At 42.3% G+C, this 24475-nt stretch overlaps 1 long non-coding RNA gene across 2 annotated transcripts in view; it reads right to left on the bottom strand.

The window, feature by feature from the left end:
• Positions 1–23091, bottom strand: part of LOC134299510 (uncharacterized) — a 32976-nt gene extending 9885 nt beyond the window's left edge. The window contains exon 1 of one of the 2 annotated variants that reach the window (XR_010006730.1): positions 22858–23091. This is a non-coding gene — a long non-coding RNA (uncharacterized LOC134299510). The other variant, XR_010006729.1, reaches the window with a different exon arrangement.
• Between the last annotated feature and the right edge of the window lie 1384 nt (positions 23092–24475).

The raw sequence follows: 24475 nt of genomic DNA, 5'->3' as shown, positions 1-24475 counted from the left end.
TATATATATATATATATATATATATATATATCATATAAAAAGCAGAATTTTCTGTGCAGGAAACTGGTTTTAAAACAAAACTTCTATGCAAAATTATTTTTTAAAATTGCCAAAAAGTATATTCTTTTTCTGTGCAAAGTACTCCCACTATATGAATTTTTCACAAAATAAGTCCTGAACTGCAGAAATTCTCATCAGTCCAGGATTTCTTTGTCTGGGTTTTCTGATACTCAAGAAACAGAGTTTTGACCATTTAAAAATATTTTCCCATTCCTACGATGTTGTAGACTTCATACATTGCTAGTCTAACTCAATGTATATTTCATGACAAAATCTGAACGTGGAGACTAATAAGTTCAATGCAAGGACATGATGGTTAAAACCACAGTTGGGCAGAAGGAAGTGGTGAACTCCATAAAATTAAAGAGAACTATGAGTGTACAGAAATCAACAAAAAAAATCCTGATTTAATCTGAAGAAGAGTTTCTTTATTACAACATTCATATTCACACATTCTCTTCTTTTCTGAAGCTCTAATTGTAGTGAAAGCTGAAATTTAGTCAACCAAGCAGCTTTAGAGTGAGATTTTGAAGCATCTTTGAGGCTGAGAGAAAGCAGTTCTTAGCATAGGCTATCATAGACTTAGGTCTACTTCATCAGATGCAACTTAAGTCTAGAAAGCTGAAGCTACCAATTCTTTTTCTCAACTACAAGATTCCTTTGGATAGTGATCCAGTCCAATTTGAATTTCACCACTTTAGACTGAGAATTCACTATGTTTCTATGCCCATTCCTGTTGACAAAATTCATCCAACATAGCAACATTTCCCTCTGCTAAGCAAAGATTTCAGGGTGTAAATTGCTATCTCTACCTGCTTTCTAAAAAGAGAAATGAAGGAGGCCATCAAGGCAACTAAAATTAATTCCCTTCTCTATTTTATTGCCTGGCTGAATTGTGTATGTTTTTCAAAGGTAATTCCCATTATGCTCCTGCTTAAATGTGGTTTGAACTGCAGCACTAATATTTTCTTTTTATCCAAAAATACACTTTTGACTAGCAGGGAAGTAACTCATCCTGTTCTCAAATACAAAGGAAAATGCATTATTTATAAACTTTGCCTGTGATAAAGAGAATGGGGGGGGGGGTGGATTTGCAACTCTGGTAGTCCAGTGGTATTAAACTTTCCTGTGCCAAAGGCGATTCTGTTTTGTGTTGGCATGCACATTGAAATTAAGTATTCAGATTGAACAACACTTCAGTGTTTCAGAAGAGGGGCCAACTCGAATTTGGACTGCTTTGACTATGACCTGTTTTCTCTAGGGTTTTAAGAATGGCCTCACTTCAGAAAAATTCAAGCTTTGTACATCTTCCCATTACATGACATGGAAAATTGGACAATTTACCATATATTTGATTGGTGGAAAAATTCCTTTTGGCAGAATTTGATGAAATTGGCAGACTGACTTCACTTAGAAGGGATATTCACACATGCCAGTTTCATCAAATGCTGTCTAAAAACAGACAGGTGAGGGGGGGGGGTTTCTGGAAGGTCCTTCTTAGAGAACTGGTTTCAGTAGATTTGCTAGGACAAAGCCTGGAGTGCTGTTAGCTGCTCCTCATGCTGGACTTGCAATGTGTCCAAAGTGGATGCTGCTTATCACTACTTTTATGCACACATTTAATGTTTTTCTAATAGCAGTAATTACATATGAAATGTGGAAATGTCCCTCTCTTCTTTTCACTCTGTGTTCTTGGAAAGAAACAAAAGAACAATGAGTATAATCCACCACAAAATTTGAACAAAGTAGTTTACAATAACCAGAGTTTAGCTAGATGGCTGCATTTTCATATTGTCTTATTGCTTTGTTAACTTCAAGATAATGTACTTCATAAAACACTAGAGGAAAATCTAAATGAAAGTCCTCCTAGGCTTGTGCCATTGCAATTAATAGTACAGTTGTGTGCCGTCGCGCCTGGGGCTGTACTCTTAGTGAAAGAGGCATGGACGTGACATCTTTCCCCAGGGGATTGCTTCTTGCCCTCCTTTAGGGAAACTGGAACTCCCAAGGACCAAAACACTGAAGTTAACTCAAAAACTGGGTTTATTCTTCACAAGGGGGGTAAAAGAAAATATACATTACAGTCTTTGATTGTTTAAGTCCATGAAGCTTGTCCAGATCCCTCTTTCTCTGGCTGTGAATGCCGGAGCAAACTCAGCCTCAGTCCAATGACCTATATCTGAAGACAAGAGTCTTCCTCTGTTGCCAAAGGACTGATGTGAAGGCGCTTGAGACTCCTCAACGTTGTTCAGGTTGGCCCTGAACATGAAGTGTGAGTCCCAAGGGTAAGAACCTCAGAATTGGTGCTGAGAGGTAACTTTTGAAGGGCTTTCAGAGCCAAGCCTCTCTTTCACGTCCATCCGATAGAGAGCTTGCTCGTGGAATGAAAAGGAGGAAACACAGTCCTACTCCAGGAAGAGGTGGAGCCAAACAGTTTAGCTGAGTAAGCAATATAACAGGTACACACAACATTGATTGACAGATATAAATAACCAATCCAACTGCATTTACAGGGTAAGGGCAAAATCAGACATGATACAATTCAAATCTTGAAACTTATAGTTTGACATATAGATGGCGCCACTCGCGCCGTCACAAGTTGACTATCCAAACTTGTTAACTTTTATGAATTTTATTATTTGCACAATTAATTCTTATATTTTCTCTAGGAATTTGTAGGCCCCAAGTATAATTTTACACTGACCATAGACGTGTCATGGAGGAATCAGATATTCCTAGAAATATGGTGTCTTCAGTTAGAAATAAAATGGGAAATGTTTATTTATAGGGCTTCCACATATATGGGTTCATGTGACTCAGAGATTCTACTGCAGTTGTACAGAATTACATCACTGCATATCATCCTTCTCTATCTATCTATCTATCATCATCATCATCATCATCATCATCTATTTGTTGTATAAAAGAATGAGAAGGATGGTGAATCTGGCTATTTACTATGTCCTTTACCACTAGCCCTTCCTTTCTTGTCCTCATCTTCTCTAATTGGATGGTCAGCAACTGGAAAAAGGATATTCTCAAAGATAGCATACCAACTTGGAATATCTGATTCTTTTTCCAAATTCATTTGAAGCCACGAGGCTACTCCATCCCATTCAACCTAGCCTAGCAAGGATGCCCTATGTAGAAAGCAGCCAGGCCTTTAAGCTGCAAGACTATTCAGTGCAATTCAATCTGGTCAAATAATGATTCCCCTACAAAGGAAGTAGCCAGGCTTCACAGCGGCTCTTTAATTGAGGGTGCTACTCCAGCTACTCCAGAAAACGGCCAGGCTTTGAGGCTACAAGGCTATTCACTGCTATTCCACCTGGCCAACAAAGCCACAGCAACGCGTGGCCGGGCAAAGCTAGTAAAAATATAAGGCTGTTTCTTATATACAACCAAAATCTCACTCTCAGCTCATGTCTGCATCAGGTCATGCTGTCCAAACTGTAGGATTTTTCTGGTGTTTTGGGCAAACGGGATTAACCCGATTTACTCCTTGATAAAGACCATGGATGTCATGGAGCAATGTCATAGTGAATGAAAACTATTCTACCCATGTGGACAAGCCCAAGATCTTTACCTTGATTTTTCTGAATATCCAGAAGACAAACAGAAATATAAAGAGCAGAACCTAGTCCTTATCCAAACAAGATAGGTTTCTAAGAGATGGAATCTACTTTGTAGCAAAGATGAAGGGATCAGTACAATGTCTTTTCAGTATTTTAAAAAAGCTACTTCTCCAAGGACTGATGCTGAAAGGATAATGATGCTCAGCCTTGCCCCTATGTTGTTTGTTTGGAGCAGAGGAGAGTGAATGCAGATCAGGCCAATATTTCTGCAGGTGATGCCACTGAGGTCAGACTAGATCAGATGATTTATGGAATTGCTAGTAACCCTGTGTGATTAGGATTTGCCCTATTCTTTTTCTCCCTTGCTTCTTCTAGCCTGGCTTTTCAATTTATCTTCCCTTAGCTTCTAAAGGTTCTTGTACTCAGAAAATGTAGGCTTGATAAGAACAGAAGATTGAACATCTCTCTTTTAATTAATATGATTTATTAGGCTGGAAACTAAAACAATACAGCTCCCGTTTTCATAGCTCCTCTCATTACTGGCTCCTTTTATTGAATCCCCCCTTTCTGATTTTCCTTGTTAACTTTCATAAAATTCCCTCCCCCAAAAGCAGTTTGCCAAAAAAAAAAAAAACCCTCTGGAGGTGAATGCCTTTGAGTTCTGAATCTATTTATGAACCTTTCCCCTTCCACATTGGGATTATGACAATAGTTTCAGGAGGCAATGATATAACGAGGAAGTTTATTATATTGCAGAGAAAGGAGAAGGTAGCTATTTCTGTCAGAATACAAAATAGCCTTTGGCCTCTATCAAAGAGAAGTGTCACTATGCCATCTCATTGCTTTAATTAATATGTGCTAGCAAATGTAGCCCAGCTGCTGCATTCTGGGGATATTAATCATCCACCAAACTATCCACCAATTAACTCCTTCCACTGCAGCAAAGGGGGTTTTTTAAGGTGCCTTTTCCATTAATTCAAACCATCCGTATTTTGGATTGGCTCACAAAATTAAAACTAATTGAATGGTTGAATAACAATTAACTGTCAAGGTGGCTTTTTGGTGCATACTACTTAATTCGTATCTGTGTACTGCCTCATGTAGGCATTAGATATCTGGAGCAAAGAACTCCAATGAAGCATGATGGTTTAGAGCAGGAAAGGGAGAGGAAACCAATCACACAAGTATTTCAACTAGACCTTCAACTTGTGGGGCACTGGTGGCCAATATGTTGTTTTTCCAACAAACTGCCTCACAACGTAATCCTTCTCAGAAATAATCAGATTCCATGGAGGAAACTAGATTCACTGAGCACTTGCTGTAAACATCCATTATCTAAATATGTGCATTTATATTTAACAGAAGTGTCATATAGAAAATCCAAAAGAAGTATGTGCTGGAATCCTTTGGCATAAGATATACGTTCATTGTGATGTATCTATATCATGTAGCCTGCATGAAATATACTTGTACAATGTAGCCACACTTGAGATGTATCTATGTGTTATAGCAAGATACATATACATTTCATGCTCACCGTCCTTAACATGTTGTTATTATTTAATTGGTTTTTAACTTTTTTTGCTCTTTTTAAACCTGTTTAGTGTGGATAGATGTTAGCCGCATTGAGTCCCCATGGGGCGAAAGGCTCAATAATAACAACAACCACAACAACAATGCATCTAAGTATTTTCTTGCAGCTAGATGTGCTGCACAGATGTCATTTGCATGGACATCTCTTGGACCCCTAAACGTCCCTTGAGATGTTTGTTGCCCCCTTATAAAAATTCTGTTCCCCAATAAACGTTTCCTTCAATCTCTAAATGTCTACCACTGCAGAGAATTGAACACTGATTTTATATATAAACTAGCTGTGCCCGGCCACGCGTTGCTGTGGGGAGTATGGTGGTATGGGAAATAAAGTATTGAGGCATTGGTGGTAGTTAAAGTAAAGGGTAAAGGTTTTCCCTCGACATTAAGTCCATTGGAAATGGGTAATATAGCTGTGTGGAAGGGCCTTGAGTCTACACTGCCATATAACCCAGTTAAAATCAGATAATCTGTATTTTATAGGCAGTTTGGAAGAGGCCTAACTCTGCCTGTCCCCTGGGCTGAGTGGGTTGCTAGGAGACCAAGTGGGCGGAGCTTAGCTTTCTAACTGGCAGCAATTGGATAAAAACAATTATTCCTCTCCCTCTAATTAGGACTTTATTTTTCTTTTCGTTTTGCTCTATGAATGTAGAGGCATGGATGAGGGGTTGTGCTGCCAAGTTTAGTGTTTCTGGGATGTGTAGTTTTGTTGTTTTGTCCTAGGCCGAAATTTCATTACCCTTTTATATGTATAGATATTGCATTCACCTTCCCTTATTAATGTTGTCTGCCTCTTTTAGGCAGGTGTCTAAACCATGTTTCTAAATGCTCAACAGATCTTATAAGTCACTATAAGTTTGGGGTCTGTAAGAAAAAAATCACTGGAATTCATTGCCTTTATTTTCTTTCTTCCTGTATCCCCTGTTGATATTCATGCCCCTGCCTTCATTCAGCTTACCTTTTCTGTGTCTGGACAACCTGTCACAGAGGCAAGGGAGAAAGGGGATTAAGACAAGGGCCATCCCTATTTTTAAAGCCAATATCAGGAAGATTATGACATTCTTCTGGACCTCTGGATGACTCTGATACATCCAATGGACTCCTTCGGACAGCTTCAGGAATGTCTGATTGTCTGGTTGCTCTTGTTTTCCTGTCATCCTGACTTGGCCACTGAATGGCTGTCGAGAAAGTGGAAGTCAAGTAAGTGGTTTGAGAAGGAAGTCAAAACAGATGGAGTGGCTGATTTTCTTTATCTGTTATGACTTACATACGCAGATATAACTTTTACAGTTACAGTATACCCAAATATGCCACTAATAGGCTGCCAGCCTGTATTTCATTGTGATATTATCTCTGTGGTACTTTAACACACCAAATGGATACTGATATTTGTACTTTCCCAAACCATCTCAAGTTTTTCAGTGGAAAAAATGCACTCAAAGCATACATATTAAAGATGGATATACACCAAATGTGCATATTAGGAGAAAATGAGCAAAGAATGACTATGTACTGAGAGAAGTGTAATTTGGAAAAGCATACATAGAAATTCATGTGTTACAACAAATGCATACAAAAACATGCCAATTTTCTTATAATTTTTTTTAAAAAAAATGCACCAATTAAAAAGACAGAATGAATTTAGCAGAGGAAATCTGAGAAGCAAAATGAAAATGGTTTTAAGAGATTTATCAACCTTTATTCAGTCATCGTAATAGAGTATGAAGATTTGATAGCACAGCTCCAAAACTAAATTCGACCCATTGGTCAGAGCTTTCAAAACGTTCATTGATATTCTGTTATTAACATTTTAAATTGCAAACTTAAAATTAAATATTTCAGTTGTCAAACACCAATGGAATTAATTTGTTACCTCAGGTAGGGAGTGATTGAGGTGGTAGCCTCTTTAATAATTCTAAAAGAATTTAATTTAATGACCCAACAATTAAACGTATTAATGATTACTATCATGAATTAATTTTATGGCATTCCTCTTAGTATTTCAATGCTAATGAATTAATTTATTTTAATGGTTTCATGCTAATACACTGACATTTACCAGCTCTGTTATGGGATCAAAGGCGATTTTAGCACTCCATAAACTATGATATTTTGGGGTAGTCTGTGAGCTCTTCGAGTAAGAAAAACCCAAGGAAGCATGTCAGGGGAATCCAGAGTGATGTAGTGGTTTGAGTGTTCAATTGTGACTCTAGAGATCAGAGTTTGATTTCATACTCTGCCATGAAAAATCACTGGGTGACTTTGGGTGAGTCACACACTCTGGGAAAACCCCAAGATAGATTCACCCTAAAGTTTTCATCTAAAATGAGAGTACACAATGATAAATTCAAAGTCTCAAGGTCTTCTTTAGACTTCTTGAAGGCCACGCAAATCTCCTGGAAAAGCCCATTTCCACCCTTGACCTACTCCATGCAGAGGACACAATCAACTCCTCTTTTTTTTTCAAAGAAAAGCAAAGGAAGGAAAAAGGTATTTAGAGTTTGTAGGTACTTCTAGTCCAATCAGAGAAAAATTATTATTATTATTATTTATTCATTTCTATCCCATTTTTCTCCCATGGGTGGGACTCAAAGTGGCTTACAAATACAAAACCAATATAAATACATCTGCACGCAATACATAATCAGGTGAACATCATATACCAATATAAAAACCCAATTTAACCTATCATATAAAACATGCCAATGTGAGTAGATCAATAGGTACCACTCCGGTGGGAAGGTAACGGCGTTCCATGCAGTCATGCCAGCCACATGACCTTGGAGGTGTCTATGGACAATGCCGGCTCTTTGGCTTAGAAATTGAGATGAGTACCAACCCCCAGATTCGGACACGACTGCACTTAACATCAGGGGAAACCTTTACCCTTTACCTTATAAAACAGTTAAAACTTACAGCAGGCACCAGAATTTATCACAGCTGTTTAAATAAGTTTTATCTCTTATCTTTTAATGCATTTGTTTTTAATACTGTTCATTCTGTGGATTGCACTTTTAACAATAACCTCTTGTTTTACTAATGTTTTGATATGTGCTTTTATTGGTGCTGTAAAAAACCTTTTCTCAACTGCTTTGAGTGGAAAAGTAAGCATATAAATGAATAAATAATATTTTGTCAATTTCTGTATTACAACCAACAGATTCCTTAGTCTTATACAGAGTTCACACCATCATTCAGAAAACAGATCCAGAAAACACTTGCAGGTCTAGCTGTTGGGCAGATAATGGTACAAGTGAAGATATGTGCTCAGAATAAATTAGCTTTGCCCATTTCTAATGTACACATATGGACCCACAAAAATCTCTCTATGTGTGGGTTAATTATAGGATGATAGAAGATGTAGTTCAACAAGAAACTTTTCCAAGCTGTAGTTTTTTTTTATAATAAAAGCAACCATTTTCTAACTGCCATTTCATCTGTCTGTCATTGTCCCCTGGTGCCCCCTTCGCATACACACTTGTGATCTAATAATATGGCTGTAGTACAATAATATAGATGAAGTGAAGGGAGCTGTCCAGCAAAAAGAAGAAAAACCTGTTGTAAGCTGTGCTTTTCATATCAAAAGAAGCCTGTTGCATAGACAGCATCACTTAAATTGTGGCATTAGCATATGAGATGGCAGTTCAGCAAAGGAAACTTTTCTTACTCTACCATATGGTATCAGGAGCCTTTCAGAACAAAGAAGGGGATGTGAAAAGTCACAGGCAGCATCATGACCATGATGCTGCTTGAATATCCCAAGTTATTATAAATGTTCAAACCAGGAGCTTTTTGGGAGAAAACCAGGCAAGCAGATCTGTAAATTTTTTATTTATTTAAAACATTTATATTCTGTCCTTCTCACCCCGAAGGGGACTCAGGGCAGAGCACAACATATATACGGCAAGCATTCCATGCCGGGACATAAAATAATTATAAATACACACACACATTAAAAACATTAAACATTAAAACATTAAACATTAAAGTCAGTTATATCTACTTCAAAATCAGCTGTTTAAACCACCTCAGGACACCATGCGGAGTAGGTTTCCTATTGCCTCATTGCACTGTCCCAAAGCCTTGGTGCCACAGCCAAGTCTTTACCATTTTTCTAAAGGACATGAGGGAAAGAGCTGATCTAATCTCACCAGAGAGGGAGTTCCATAGCCAGGGGGAAATCACTGAGAAGGCATTGGAAGATCTTAACCTCTGTGGTAGTCCATAGAGGGAGATGCATTCGGACAAGTAAACTGGGCCAGGGCTTTATAGGCCAAAGCCAGCACCTTGAATTGTGCTCATTAGCTAACTGGCAGCCAATGGAGCTGATACAAATGAGAGTTGTGTGCTCCCTGTACGCCACCCCAATTATTAACCTGGCTGCCTCTCGTTGGACTATTTGAAGCTTCTGAACAGTCTTCAAAGGCAACCCCACATTGAGTGTGTTGCAGTAGTCTATTACGTCAGCTCCACTGGCTGCCGATCAGCTACTGAGCACAATTCAAAGTGCTGGCTTTAGCCTATAAAGTGCTAAACGGTTCCGGGCCAGCTTACGTGTCTCCCGCTATGACCCATCACGGAATCTAAGATCCTCTGGGGAGACCCTGCTCTCGGTCCCGTCAGCCTCACAGGTGCGGCTGGAAGGGATGAGGGACAGGGCCTTTTCAGTGGTGGCCCCCTGCCTATGGAACGCCCTCCCAAACGAAATTAGACAGGCTCCCTCCCTCCTGTCTTTCCAAAAGAGAACAAAAACGTGGTTATGGGATCAGGCATTTGAGCATGAGTAGCAGCAGAATCGTGATATGAATATATGACTCACTGACAGACCCCCATCTGGACATGAAAAGCGCCTTAAATGTATATTTAAATGTATAATTATGTAGGTTTTTAATGTATATTTTAATTTTTATTGTAATTTTTAATTTTGATGGATTTTTAAATCTGATGTAAACTGTTTTCTGATGTATATGTTTATATTGTAAGCCGCCCTGAGTCCCCTGATGGGCGAGAAGGGCGGGGTAGAGTGACGTAATAAATAAATAAATAAATAAATATCCTAGTCAGAGGAGGGTGAATGGAAGGGTTAGTTCTCATTTTCCCTTCCCTCTCTCACTCTGGATATCTTTCTGATATCACCCTGAAGAAAGAACAAGAAACACACACAAACTCATTTGGCAGTCTTACAAGGCAGGTGGGTTAAAAATAGCCAGAACCTACCTATTGATTGTTGTATGTGGGGAGAGGACCAAATTTTGACTACAAGACCACTGACTGCATTTGTGTACCAAGAGAAGAAGCCAAAAAGAGATTCAACCTCTCTGACAACTATGTGATTAAACCTGTTCTCTTCCAGTGTACTGACTGGATCTTGGCCAAACCAAACATTTGACAACAAGAACAGATTAACCCAGCAACTGAACCAACTAAATTTACTCCCTTTCCTTCTTTCTCTGTCTCTCTCTCCTCTCTCTCTTTCTAACTATCTAATCAGATGGACCAATTTGCCTGTCTGCTTTCTCTCCACTTTCAGCATGGAGCCCATTAGATGATGAACAGGGACTTCCGGCCAGGCTCCATACTAAAAGAGGAGAGGAAGTGGCGCACACCATCATAGCGGCAACACAGGAACCTCCCTGTGTCTGCAATGGTGAAGCTGGGTGGTGATGCTTTTCCCCATGGGATGGGGGTAACAGTAAAGTGTGCAATGCAAGGCATGGAGTGATGGTTCTCCATGCTCCCCGCCAGGAGCCCATAGATTTGCCACAATGCATGGCAAATCCATGGGCCTTTGTGATGAGGTCCTTAATAGTGAGCAAGAGTCACAAAACATACTTGGTGGAATAGTAGCCAAAGGCCTATATGAACTATAAAGTATTCAGCAGCTGGAGGAAAATTATTTTAGATAGAGAGTTCCTGAGCTTGGGTATGTCCATTGAAAGACTGTGGGGAAAGCAGAAAGGAAGAGAGCAAATTTATTTGAAATGTGGTGTTCTGTGGATACTATTGGCCCAAATAAGTGGGTTCCAAGTGCAAATTAAGCCTGAACTCTCCCTGCAAGGCAAAATGACTACATGGAAACAGTTCTACTTTGGACATTCTAGGGAACATGACTCATTTGAAAAGACAATGGTAAAGTAGAAGGAAGCAGAAAAAGAAGAAGGCTTCATTACTGGTGTATGGAGCCAGTCAAGGAAGTCACAGCCCTGTCTTTGGAAGACCTGAGCAAGACAGTGGATAGCAAAGTAATTTGGAGAATTTTCATTCATGGGGTCACCAAAGATGAAGTTGATTTGATAGGAGTTGACATAAGCAGCAACCTGTTCCTGTCAAACTTGTTTCTGAAATTGCTGGCATATAAAAGCACGTATCTTACCAAGATCTTAATGCCCAGATGGATTTGCATTGGAAAAGAGACTATTTCAGATACCATGGTTCTAAGCTGTTTAGAAATATCAGTAAAATAAGCTCGGCTTCCCCCTCCTTCTGCTCCCTTCCCCACTTAAATAGCTTGAACAGCCTGGCTTCTGATTCATGGGACCTACATTTTTTATAAATAAATCTTTTGCTAGAAGATTGCTGTATAAAAAGAATCAGATATCAGGCAACAAGCACAGCAGTAGGAAAAAAAAAGGCGAACTTGGCCTGTAGCAGCAGCTCTATAAAAACCCGATTGAGAATAATATGATATCTGCATGGTTAGTGAGTGAACAAATCAAAATTCCCCAGTTAGTCACATAGAAAGGGAAAATGCAGGCCGTCTGCTTTTTTGCATTCATTTTCTTAGGAATGACATTTTAAGAGGAGCAGGTCTGTGTGCTTTCCCCTCCATTACACTGTTATTCTGGCAGTCTACTGGTACATGCTGCCTAATTTTATATAGCTCAGTTCCTTTTCATTTCCCAGGCCAAAATGAACTTACCAAATTAACACAAGGAAAAGAAATGTTGATCCAAAGGAATCACCTTTTTCCTTGAACAGTGACTATCCAAATAGGTAAGAATCAGGAAACACTGCTTAGGATAAAAACACTGGGGAAACCCTTGTCATGCAACAATGGTTGCATGTAGTTTGTTAAACTGAATTGTTCTGCTTTATGTACTTGTCAAGGCTTGGGTTAGGTTTTCTTGTGAATTATTATTCCATGGGTTTGCTCTGGAAAAATGCTTCTTGCTGCAGTGTTTGAGTAAAACAAAAAGAAAGAATACAGGGAGAATAAATATGATTTTTGTGATTTCAAATACAACTTCAAATAACAATTTAACAGTTAAGACTACTTCAGTCATATCATAATATCAGCTTTAAATAGCCACTAGTGGGCAATAGAAATGGGAGGGGGTAGAAAGTCTGTTAAAATTTTTAAAAAATGTTAAAGCAAGGAAAAAAACAAAAGCACTTCAAGCAAAGTCAAATTGCTTCAGTGATAACTTTAAGCAAGCTGTAGCCACTGAAATGTATACCATTCAGATTCCCACTCTCTATAAAATTGACCTATTCGTGTTGTAAGGTTGTCAGTTTTGGTTTCTGACAATGTAGTGTTGTTAAACTCTTACATGTCTGTTTTCCCCATCCTGTTTCTGCATCAGTTTGTGATATTTTCTTTTTAGAAATATGCATGTATTTCTATTTGTTTTTCACTTGGGCCATGTCTACACCAGGGTATTAACCCAAGGCCCTAGAGACACCCACATGCACTGTGCAGAATCCTTTGCAGAATTGGTCAGGGTCTAGATCAGGGGTCCTCAAACTTTTTAAGTGGAGGGCCGATTCACAGTCCCCCAGACTGTTGGGGGGCCGGACTATGAAACAGTCCAAAATTAGGATTGTTGTTGTTGAGTGCCTTCAAGTCATTTCAGACTTAGGTCAACCCTAAGTCTAAAGTTTAGGACAGGGGCCAGGTAAATGAGGCCTTAGTTTAGGGACCCCTGATCTACATGATCTCAAGACCATAGGTAAGCAATGAGACCTCCAAAAACCATCCAGATGGTCTCATAAGACCATCAGTAAGGAAAGGGATCTTCAAAGACCATCTAGATGATCTCATAAGGCCATCATAAGACTATAGATAAGGAAAGGGACCTCAAAGACCATTGAGATAGTCTCATATGACCACAGGTAAGGAAAGTGATGGTCTCATAAGGCCATAGCTAAGCAAAGAGACCTTCAAAGACCATCTAGATGATCTCATAAGACCACAGGTAAGCAAAGAGACTTCCAAAGACCAGGTAGACTTAGGTCAACCCTAAGTCTAAAGTTTAGGACAGGGGCCAGGTCAATGACATTGGAGGGCCGCATCCGGCCCCGGGGCCTTAGTTTGGGGACCCCTGGTCTAGATTGTCCAATCTGGCTGAGATCACATCAGCCCTGCTGGATCACCACCTTACCATCTGTGCTGCCAATGCTGCTCCCAAATGGCCACATGATGGGCTGTAGTGCAGGCTGGTTAGCAGCCAGCTGCAATAAATCACTCTGACCAAGAGGTCATGAGTTCGAGGCCAGCCCATGTCGGGGTGAGCACCCAACAATTAAAAATAAAATATAGCCCCTGCTCGTTGCTGACCTATGCAACCCGAAAGATAGTTGCATCTATCAAGTAGGAAATTTAGATACCACTTATATGTGGGGAGGTTAATTTATGACACCATAAAAATCATCCAGCTGCTGTTGGAATGAGGAAGTGCTGTTGCAGTGGACGATGAAGCAGCTGCTCCCCCGTGGCCGGAATCAAGCATACCCTCAGGAAGCTGGAAGCTGGAGAAGGTTTAAATTGCCTCTGTGTCTGTCTCTGTCTCTGTTCTATGTTATATGGCATTGAATGATTGCCTTACATGTGTACAATGTGATCCGCCCTGAGTTCCCTTCGGGGTGAGAAGGGCGGAATATAAATACTGTAAATAAAATACTGTAAATAAACTTCTGACAATAGCAGAGGTGCCCACATGATAAGGAAAAGGAGAGAGACAATGAAGAAAATCCTGTTTTCTGTGCAAAAAAGCCATATACATTTTTAATCCCTAAATTGAAGTTTAGGAAGATACAGAAGGCAATGGGCTAAAATTACCCATTGAAGCAGAAGGAAACTTGCAAAAACGACTAATTGCTTTTTTAAAGAACAAAACATGAGAATTACACTCTGTAAAATAATTTAAGTTTGGCTTTTTAATATATGTGAAGTGAAGATTGAAAAGGTGGGAGAACATTTTGATTAACATCCTAATATTCTGCTCATGAATCATCTCATGGATCAGGTACATCTAGGATGTGTGAGAGCCCATGTAAACTTCTCCCCCACTGTGCCACCCACCCCCTGCCTCCCACCACTACACCAGACACCCCCATCCCCCCTGACTTTTGCATTCCCTCCCTTTCCGGCCCAGCCTGACATGCAACCCCCCTTTTAAAAATGTTTGTCCATGCACCCTAAGTTTACTGAGATTTGGATTCTTGAAAGCCCCCTCCTCTTGGGGCAGCTCAGAAGACTGGGCCATTTTGAGTGTGTGTGTGTGTGTGTGTATATATATATATATATATATATATAGTGTGAATAGTATATATAAAAGTGTGAATGGCTTCTGCACAACTTGTGAATCCCTTTGTTATACAAACCCACTGTCTTTGAGGGGTTTTCATTTCACATCCAAACAGATATACACTGTGAACTAAGATTATCCTGGGCATAATTAGCAATTTGTTCAAGTTATGCATCTTATTTTAAAACATTTCATGCTTCAAAGACCTTGATTTGTACTTGCTTTAAAGCTGTGTAATCTTATTGCAGATTTTCAGTGTTTTTAATGTAATATTTTAAAAAGTGATGCTAGTATCCTGCTAGTTATATAAACAACCTTAAGCCAAACCTAAACCTGCACACATCTTTGTTACTGTTGTTGTCATAGAGGTGGTCACATTTGTTATCTACTTTGTGATGTAGCCAAACCTGCTAAAAACTCACTAGTTTCAAACTACTTTTCCCAGGAAATCTCCCTACTCAATACCCAAAAATCAACCACAGAGAAGAAGCATAACATACAATATGTGAACATATACTTGCTTTATTAAAATGGCAATATCAATTTTTCTTTAAAAAAATAACTGTACAGGCAGTCCTTGAGTTACAAACATCTGATTTACAAAAGACTCGTAGTTAAAAACTGGGGTGAGACAACAGGAAGTGAGAGAAATCTACCCCTAGGAAGGGAAATTCACTCCTGAAAGAGCTATCATAGGGAAAAGGTGTCTCCATTGAAGCTTTCCCATCAATCTTTGTTTCCACAACAAGCCATTTTTTTTCAAAATCCAATTATCACCGGGACAGAAAGTGAGGAGAAAGCTTTTGAACAGGGGTATAGACATCAAAACAAACACCACAGGAGTGTGAATCTTTCCCTAAGCTATCCAAAGCGCACTTGCTCTGGAGCTACACTTAAAAAATGTACCTGTTCATACAAATGCAACTTAAAAACAAACCCACAGAACCTATCTGGTTTGTAACTTGAGGACTGCCTGTACTAGAAATGTCTCAGATAATTCTCAAACCCTCTCTAATTCTTTCCAAAAGTAACGTTTTTCCAGTAATATATTATTGTTACTCATAATTTGAAATAATTTAGAGATGTACTTAAAGGTGCCAAAAAGAGGGCATTGGATGGCAAAGAAGGAATTATATCCACTAGGCTTGAGCGATCCATGAAAAAATTGATTCTAAACTCGTTTCAAAAGTAGAGGGGGGTAGCGTTTCGTTTCTGAAGTCATTTCCGAATTTTGCCCCCCAAAAAATTCGAAATTAACGAAAATTCGTTCTTTTCTAAATTAATTCGTTAATGGCGGACGCGCATGCGCAGTAGCCCAAAACAGCCCAAGGGGGGGCCTTTTATGGGGCTCTCCTGCACTCATTTTTTCAGCTATACTGATCAAATTTGGTACAGTGGGAGAACACAATCCACCCTGCTTGCTCGCTAAATTGCAGAGCGTTTGCCCTTTCCTAAGATTTATTGCGCAATTTCATAGTTCATATAAAAAAACTTTATTTAACAATTGCAAAAATCTGTTCCTGCTTTTGAATTGTTATTTCCTATTCAATAGGGGTTCCTTCACTGTGAAAGTCCTTCTTCTACTTGTGTAACATTGTTTCAGTGCCCGTAAATCTGTCAAAATGTTAGGACATTGGTGGCCATTGGCCAAGAGACACATTGTGCTGCCACAATGCGCAATGACTTTCCCCAGGCATCCAGATAGGAGGCCATTATACCACAGTGGTCAAGCCCCTCCCCCTCCCAATAAATGTAAGATTTGTGCAATGTTGGTTTGATTTATCGCCTGATGGCAAAATGGGGGCTTGGATCCCACTCCCCTGGGGAGCTGGCCACCGTTGGCCGGCCCCACGCCACCACCCCACCACCCAAGGAGAAGGGCGTGGCGCCTTTGAGGCAGCTAGTGAAAAGGGGTCCCAGGCTCCACTGACCAGGGGGGCCGGCCACCGTTGGCCGGCCCTACGCCACCACCCCACCACCCAAGGGGAAGGGCATGGCGCCTTTGAGGCAGCTAGTGAAATGGGGTCCCAAGCTCCACTGACCAGGGGGGCCGGCCACCATTGGCCGGCCCCACGCCACCACCCCACCACCCAAGGGGAAGGGCGTGGCGCCTTTGAGGCAGCTAGTGAAAAGGGGTCCCAAGCTCCCCTGACCAGGGGGGCCAGCCACCGTTGGCCGGCCCCACATCACCACCCCACCACCCAAGGGGAAGGGCGTGGCGCCTTTGAGGCAGCTAGTGAAATGGGGTCCTAAGCTCCACTGACCAGGGGGGCCGGCCACCGTTGGCCGGCCCCACGCCACCACCCCACCACCCAAGGGGAAGGGCGTGGCGCCTTTGAGGCAGCTAGTGAAATGGGGTCCCAAGCTCCACTGACCAGGGGGGCCGGCCACCATTGGCCGGCCCCACGCCACCACCCCACCACCCAAGGGGAAGGGCGTGGCGCCTTTGAGGCAGCTAGTGAAAAGGGGTCCCAAGCTCCCCTGACCAGGGGGGCCGGCCACTGTTGGCCGGCCCCACATCACCACCCCACCACCCAAGGGGAAGGGCGTGGCGCCTTTGAGGCAGCTAGTGAAATGGGGTCCTAAGCTCCACTGACCAGGGGGGCCGGCCACCGTTGGCCGGCCCCACGCCACCACCCCACCATCCAAGGGGAAGGGCGTGGCGCCTTTGAGGCAGCTAGTGAAATGGGGTCCCAAGCTCCACTTACCAGGGGGGCCGGCCACCGTTGGCCGGCCCCACGCCACCACCCCACCACCCATGACATCTCACCCAGCACTGCCCATTTCTGCCAAGAAGCAGGAATTTCCTTCTTGATTGTCTCTCTCATACCATGGTGTTTGTTGCATCACCCTGGCCAATCACAAACAAGATCCAAGCCTTCCGTTTGTCTGGGCACCACACTCGCATCAAACGATGAAAAACTTGTTGAGATCCCCCAGGTGGGCTCCATTCCACCATGTTTCCTAACCAGACTTCTGTGTCAACCAGACCAGAGCCCCAAAGTCTCTAGCCGCCACAAAGGCACACTCCCTGACAGCAAACCGTCTGCGGCCCTGGCCGCAGCCCTACCGGATGGACACAAGCAAGCTGGCAGTCCGCAGGGTAGTCGTGGCCACCATCACATCAATAATGATAATAATAATAATAACAACAGTAAGATCTTTATTTGTATTCCCCGCCCCATCTTCCCGGAGGGACTCTGAGCGGCTTCCATGGGGCATGCCCGTCAACAATACAATGGCAGCAATTAAAAAAAAACTATAGTAAAAAAAATGTTGCATCAATAACACATAAAATAAAAAAGCTGTCACAGTCAGCATACAGCATTACCCGCTTAAAAAACAGTGGTGTAAAAACACGGCTCTGGGCCGAGGGCTGAATACTTCCACAGAGATGAGGTAGTTTGACAGTTAAAAATCAATAAAGTGCGAAATACTCTTGGCCTGGCAACCAATTCTTCAACTGGCAGCGATCCACCCCACAGTCCTCGAAGGCTTTTTGGAAGTGGAAGGTTTTAAGGCTCTGATATAAGGTTCATGTTTCTATGGAGTTGAACTAGAGGGAAGACTTGTGTGTGTCTGGTGTTATTAAAGATCTCTAGCAGCTGAGCTGGAAAGAGGAAATGACCCTCTTCTATCGTCCTGCCAACAAGCCAGCAAACTGAAGTTCCCACGCCACAGAACCTGCGCCCACAGGTCACTAGCAGCCGCAAAGGCACACGCCCTGATGGGCAAACGGCACCGTCCGCGTGCACGGCCAGAGGGCGAGGGGACCCTAAGGCGGCCGTCCCGCGGCCACAGCGTGCGCCCACAGGTCACTAGCAGCCGCAAAGGCACACGCCCTGACGGGCAAAAGGCACCGTCTGCGTGCGTGGCCAGAGGGCGAGGGGACCCTAAGGCGGCCGTCCCGCGGCCACAGCGTCGACCACAGCCTTTCAAGGTGATGGGACACTAGACAACCATTTTGAGAAATGGTGGCCAAGGCCGAGGTGTCCCACTTTCTGCGGTGATTCCACCCTCTTCTATCGCCCTGCCAACAAGCCAGCAAACTGAAGTTCCCACGCCACAGAACCTGCGCCCACAGGTCACTAGCAGCCGCAAAGGCACACGCCCTGACGGGCAAACGGCACCGTCCGCGTGCGCGGCCAGAGGGCGAGGGGACCCTAAGGCGGCCGTCCCGCGGCCACAGCGTCGACCACAGCCTTTCAAGGTGATGGGACACTAGACAACCATTTTGAGAAATGGTGGCCAAGGCCGAGGTGTACTACCTAATGCGGCAAGACACAGCCACAAAGGTTCTGATGGACCGTTATCTCTGTAAAGTGAGACTCTGCCGTATTCCTTCACCAAATATGTCTTACCGAAGGATCCACATCGATTATAACAATGTTCTTTCTGTACAGGAGCTGCGAGAATCTGGAGAAGACCTAACAGTCATGGCTCATTCCCGAAATATTTTTTGATAAAGAAAGGGTAGAGAATTGGAATTTAATCCGTTCTGAACCCAAAGCGGATGCATTTCCTACCTTGGCTTTTATGGACTAAGTTCCCCCAGAATATCCTTCTTCCCATCCAGAATCAGTATTACAGGAGACAAAACCTAAAGAACCTCAGGGAACGGCCCCTAGAGATTGATTGACCCAAAAACGAAAGTGGGCAACGGTGTGTGATGATAAAGACGAGAACAGAAGGGATGAGAGGAAGGAAAGCATAGTAGGATAGAGGAGAGAGTTGTTGGACATATGCCAAAGGGGCAACCCCCCCCAACAGAAATAGCCAAAGTTAATCAGAAGCAGAGCTGCTTAAAGGAGGAGAACTGTTGTTCTAGGAGGCGTCAGTGTCAAAATCCAAATCGGGGAAATTCAACACGGGAAGGTTGGCCTTCAGGAAGACCAGTTTCTCAACTGTTTGAGGGTCCAGCAAGCTGCGGTGGGGCGTGACTACATCTCCCGCTAGGCTGAAGACCCTTTCGCTCTGCACGCTGGTAAGCGGACAGCTGAGAAACTGGCGGGCTACGTGCGACAGATCCGGCCACATGTGATCACGTGAAGCCCAATAGGCCAATGGATCACAAGAAATTATCTCAGGAGGCTCCTCAAAGTACCTGTTGACCGAGCATTCGGCCGAGTCTACCTTTTGCTCAGAAGCCAGCAAAGAGGAATCTTCCGAGCAGGCTAGTATGGCCACCGTCTCTGCAAAGAAAGTGTTTCCTGGTCGCGGCTGGAGATCCGTAACCCTACGGCAACCCCCTGCCGGCTCCCCGGGACTATCACTCTCGCCACTAGCGCTAGTGCTGGGGGTGGCAGGCATTTCCGGTAGAGGGGCCACTGTGCCCATTTCCCCCACCCTTGCAGCAAAGACCTCCCTCACAAGGTTAACTAGTTGGGCCTTCCATACGGTAAAGTCTTTTGGGCAGACATTGTACTTTAGCCGTGGATCACACAAGGCCGCCAGCATATGGACCTTGCTAGAAAGAAGTGGCTCAAGGCGTTTCCGTACAGCAAATGACAACCTCCTCACCACCTCCTGGACCGGCGGTGTCAGCGGTCCAGCCAGGGAGTCCAGTGTTCAACTGGCCCCAAGCCTTTCTAGATGCCTCCTTAGCCCCAAGACCATGGGCACTGCCTGGCTAAGAAGGGCTTTTGATTCCGAAAGGGTCTCTGTGGCATGTTTGAATGGCTTTAGGACGTCTACCAGCTGGGAGATGGTGTCCCACTCTTGCTTAGTTGTAACAAGCTTGCTAACAGGCGCAACCAATGTAAGGGAGATGCGCCGTGTACCGCCTTCTGCTGCTCGACCATGCGTTCGAGCATCTTATAGGTTGAATTCCACCGGGTAGAGACGTCCTGGAGCAGCTTGTGCTGCGGGAGGCCTTCAAGGCTCTGCCTGTCTCTCAGCTGCCGGGCTGCCGCACCAGGCAAAATGGCGCAGCAGAAAAATTGCAGGCCTGGTGGGAAAATGGCAAACGCCAAGCTTGTGGGGAAAAAAGGCCACAGGCCCTTTGGAAAAAAAAATTCAGAAACACCCAACAGTTTCCCACCCCACCTCACCCTTTTCTCCCGGTCTTATAATCTGTAGCTCAGCCAAGGAAGCTGTGATGCAGCAATCTTGCCTGCCTGCCTGCCTGGAATCTCACTCCCAACCACCCTCTCTCGTGCAGATCCTGAGCCGAAATGAGCCACGAGGCTCCCGTGCACGCTCTTTTCATTCAGGACGTACTACCAGCCCCTCCCCTGGGTTAAACGTGCTGTCTGATTGGCCGCAAGGTGGAAACAACACGCTAGGTTGCCCCAGTGCACTTAAACAAGTTTGGGTGATTTGCAAAACCTTTTTTTCCCAACGAAAAAAAACAACGACATAAGAAAAAGGGCCTGTCGCGGTTCGAAACCGCGATATCCAGACATGTGGACAATCAAGGTCGTATATTGCTTCACAAGTTACAAAAGTAACAAATTAGTAACGAGTAACAGGGAAATCGAATTATTTGAGCAAGCCTAATATCCACCCATGAAATTTTCCTCCAACTAGCTCACATTGAAGTAACTTAAAACTCTTGTCAAGCATTTAGAAAAACAGTTTAGGCATCCAAAACCATGTTAGCAAGAGGATGTAAGCTCTAGGTGTGAAAAAGTTAACACCATTCTCTGCAATGCTAGAAATTTGGGGATTAAATTAAAATATTATTGAGGCCAAATTGCCTTTATCCATTCCCGAAAGTAATGCTACTTCTTGATAAAATCTTTTAAAGTAACTATGCTGGACTTCATTATTACAAATCTAATATTTTCCATACCTTGGCTCAGTCATTAATCAGACCATAAACTTGCAATAAAGAAATCAGTAGAAATCTAGGACATTAAAGGAAAATTATAAAGGAACTAGACAAGATTATTGAATTCTAAAGATAGGTTTGTCTATACCATCATATTTCCAGTTTCTATGTATTGTTGTGAAAGCTGAACAATGAAGAAAGCTGATTAGAAAATCAACTCATCTGAAATGTGGTGCTGGAAAAGAATTCTATGATACCACTGAAAGGTAAAATTACAAATCAATGGCTCCTAGATCCAATCAAACTTGAACTCTACATAGAAACTAAAATGACTAAACAGAAACTGTCCCGCTTTGGACACATCATGAGAAGAAATCACTCATTAGATAAGATAATAATACTTTATAAGCAAGAAGTCTAGAGGAAAAGAAGACTGCATCACAGATAGACTCAGTCAAGAAAGTCATGGCCCTGGCTCTCAAAGACCCAAACTGGGCTGTAGGCGACATGGAGGTCTATCATTTATAGCGGTGGTTCACAACCTGTGGGTCCCCAGATGTTTTGGTAAACTGGCTGGGATTTCTGGGAGTTGTAGGTCAAAACACCTGGGGACCCACAAGTTGAGATCCACTAATTTATAGGATCGCCATAAGCTGATGGAATTTAAAAATAACAAAGCAATAAATGCATTCCAAGTAACAAACATTTGTAACTTTCTACTTCCAAGTACTATTATAATGGTCTTTCCTTGTTCAAAAAAATATAATGTTAAAAGGGGTTTTTTAAAATGTATGAAACAAAGCAAAAAAAAACACAGCATAATTGTATATATATTTACAGAGAGAAACCCTATAGAGGGAGTTTCCCTTGGATCCAATATCACTCCCACATTCAAAATTTGGATTTCAAAGAGGAATGTTAGGAGAAATGTTGTGAACATGGCAAAAAAAAACACAGTGGGTGACATTCCATGTCCACAAAAATGTAATAAACTTACCACTTACTTTCCTGAAACTGATACCAATCCATTCGTTTTTATGATTTTTAATAAAATGAGACTGATTAAAGAAATAAATTGGATGAAAACAGCAAAACTCTGTTCCTTCTTACCTCCATTCTTTTGTTATGAAGCCATCAATTCAAAGACTCTAACATCAAAGCTCTCCAAGCTCAGGAACAAAATTGCTCTGTTAATTGCTTAAGACCTGTAAGCAATTAAAAATCTGTTCCAATTGTAAGCTCTGTAATGTCTTTTTAGGACACCCACTTCAAAGTAAGTAAATAAATAACAGACTCTGGCCATTACATTCCCAGATCCTCCATCTACACATACCTCCTTCTGTATCCTATTGTTCAGTTTTAGGCTGAAAAGCAGGAATAAACATTCACTTCAGTTCCAACTGGGATAGTTTTCCAGATTGCTCAGCTTTACTGAACAGTGTGAATCTCAGGTTGATATTCTGCCATAGCAAATGTGGAATCCATCAGCAAGAGCAATAATTACCCAGATGAGAGTCCTCTGATTACTTCCTTATTTTCCTCAAGTGAGACCAGAGCTGTGAGTGTTGCATAATCACTAACTTCAATCTTCTTTAATTGAAGCCTTTTTCAGGGCCGTGAGTCATCAAGTTCACCAAGTGAAAACATCAGGATCTTTGTAAAAATTGCATAAATGTTTGAAACCAGAGTATATGCTACAGTCCTCATTTTCTGCTACAAGAGGGGAAGGCAACACGTGGCTCCCTGGGTGAGTTTTGTGGCCACTTCTCCTACTATTGACATTCATTAGGATTGGTGTTAACAGTAGTTTAAAATCTACAGTTTGGTACTGAAGGTATAAAGGATTTCATTACAAAGGCTAGGTGAAGCATCCCACTTCACCTAGCTTTGGCAAGAAAAGAGAGGAGCAGCAGGGCGAATCTGCCACCCTGTGTGCAGTTCCCTCTTGATGACACTTCCCCCATCACATGGGGGGATTGTTGCCTTTCTGCAGAGAATCCGTGTTGACTGCATTAGAGCACGGGAAGCCTCCCATGTTGTGGGGAAAGCATCCAATTATGCTTTCATCCTGGTTGGGGGCAGGGCCTCCACTGGAAGTCACACAACGTCATGTGATGGCTGGCTTGGGACTCCATCCCCAAGACTGGGTGGAAGCACCATAGGTAATTTACGAGGGCTATCCAGAAAGTAGGTTACATTTTGGATTTTAAAAAGGACAAAGTATAGAATAAATCATTTACCATATGCAGCTGAAAGACACATCCCAAAACTACAATCTCATGTAATCCCCATTGAAATTTAGCCACATTTCTTATAGATAAATGAGTTTGAAAAGTACTGCACCAGTAAATTCCCCACTTGCATCCTCAGCTCTTCCCCGTTCTCCCTGCCTGCAGCGTAGCCAAAATGCTGCGCTGCCAGCCACGCCCCCATTGTTGGAAACGGAGGAGAGAGGCGGCAAATTTACTGGTGCAGTACTTTTCAAACTTATTTATCTATAAGAAATGTGGTTAAATTTCAATGAGGGTTACATGATATTGTAGTTTTGGGATGTGTCTTTCAGCTGCATATGGTAAATGATTTATCCTACACTTTGTCCTTTTTAAAATCAAAAACGTAACCTACTTTCTGGATAGCCCTTGTAGATAAGTGTGATGGGTTCATTCGTGTATATAAACCTGAAACTGTTTTTTTTCTTTTCCAGCAGCCAAATGTGGCAGATCCATGTCCAGTTGTTACTCTGCTACTAAACTTTAGTGGCAGTACAGAATGAGGGCTATAGTGTGATCCGAGAGACATAAGGTTCATCAACAAGGAATCTCATCGTTAACCTATGAAACTTTGTGCCTTAACTCAGGAAGTAAATTTCTACGTCTCCCAAGAAAATTTCTCACCGAAAATATGGTCATGATATCAAAGAGCACACATATAAGGTCTATTAACATCTTCTT

The sequence above is a fragment of the Anolis carolinensis genome, chromosome 5 (genome assembly GCF_035594765.1).
Source record: "Anolis carolinensis isolate JA03-04 chromosome 5, rAnoCar3.1.pri, whole genome shotgun sequence".
In the NCBI taxonomy this organism is placed as follows: domain Eukaryota; kingdom Metazoa; phylum Chordata; class Lepidosauria; order Squamata; family Dactyloidae; genus Anolis; species Anolis carolinensis.
The sequence above is the reverse complement of the archived record's forward strand: the minus strand, read 5'-3'. Positions and strand labels throughout refer to the sequence as shown.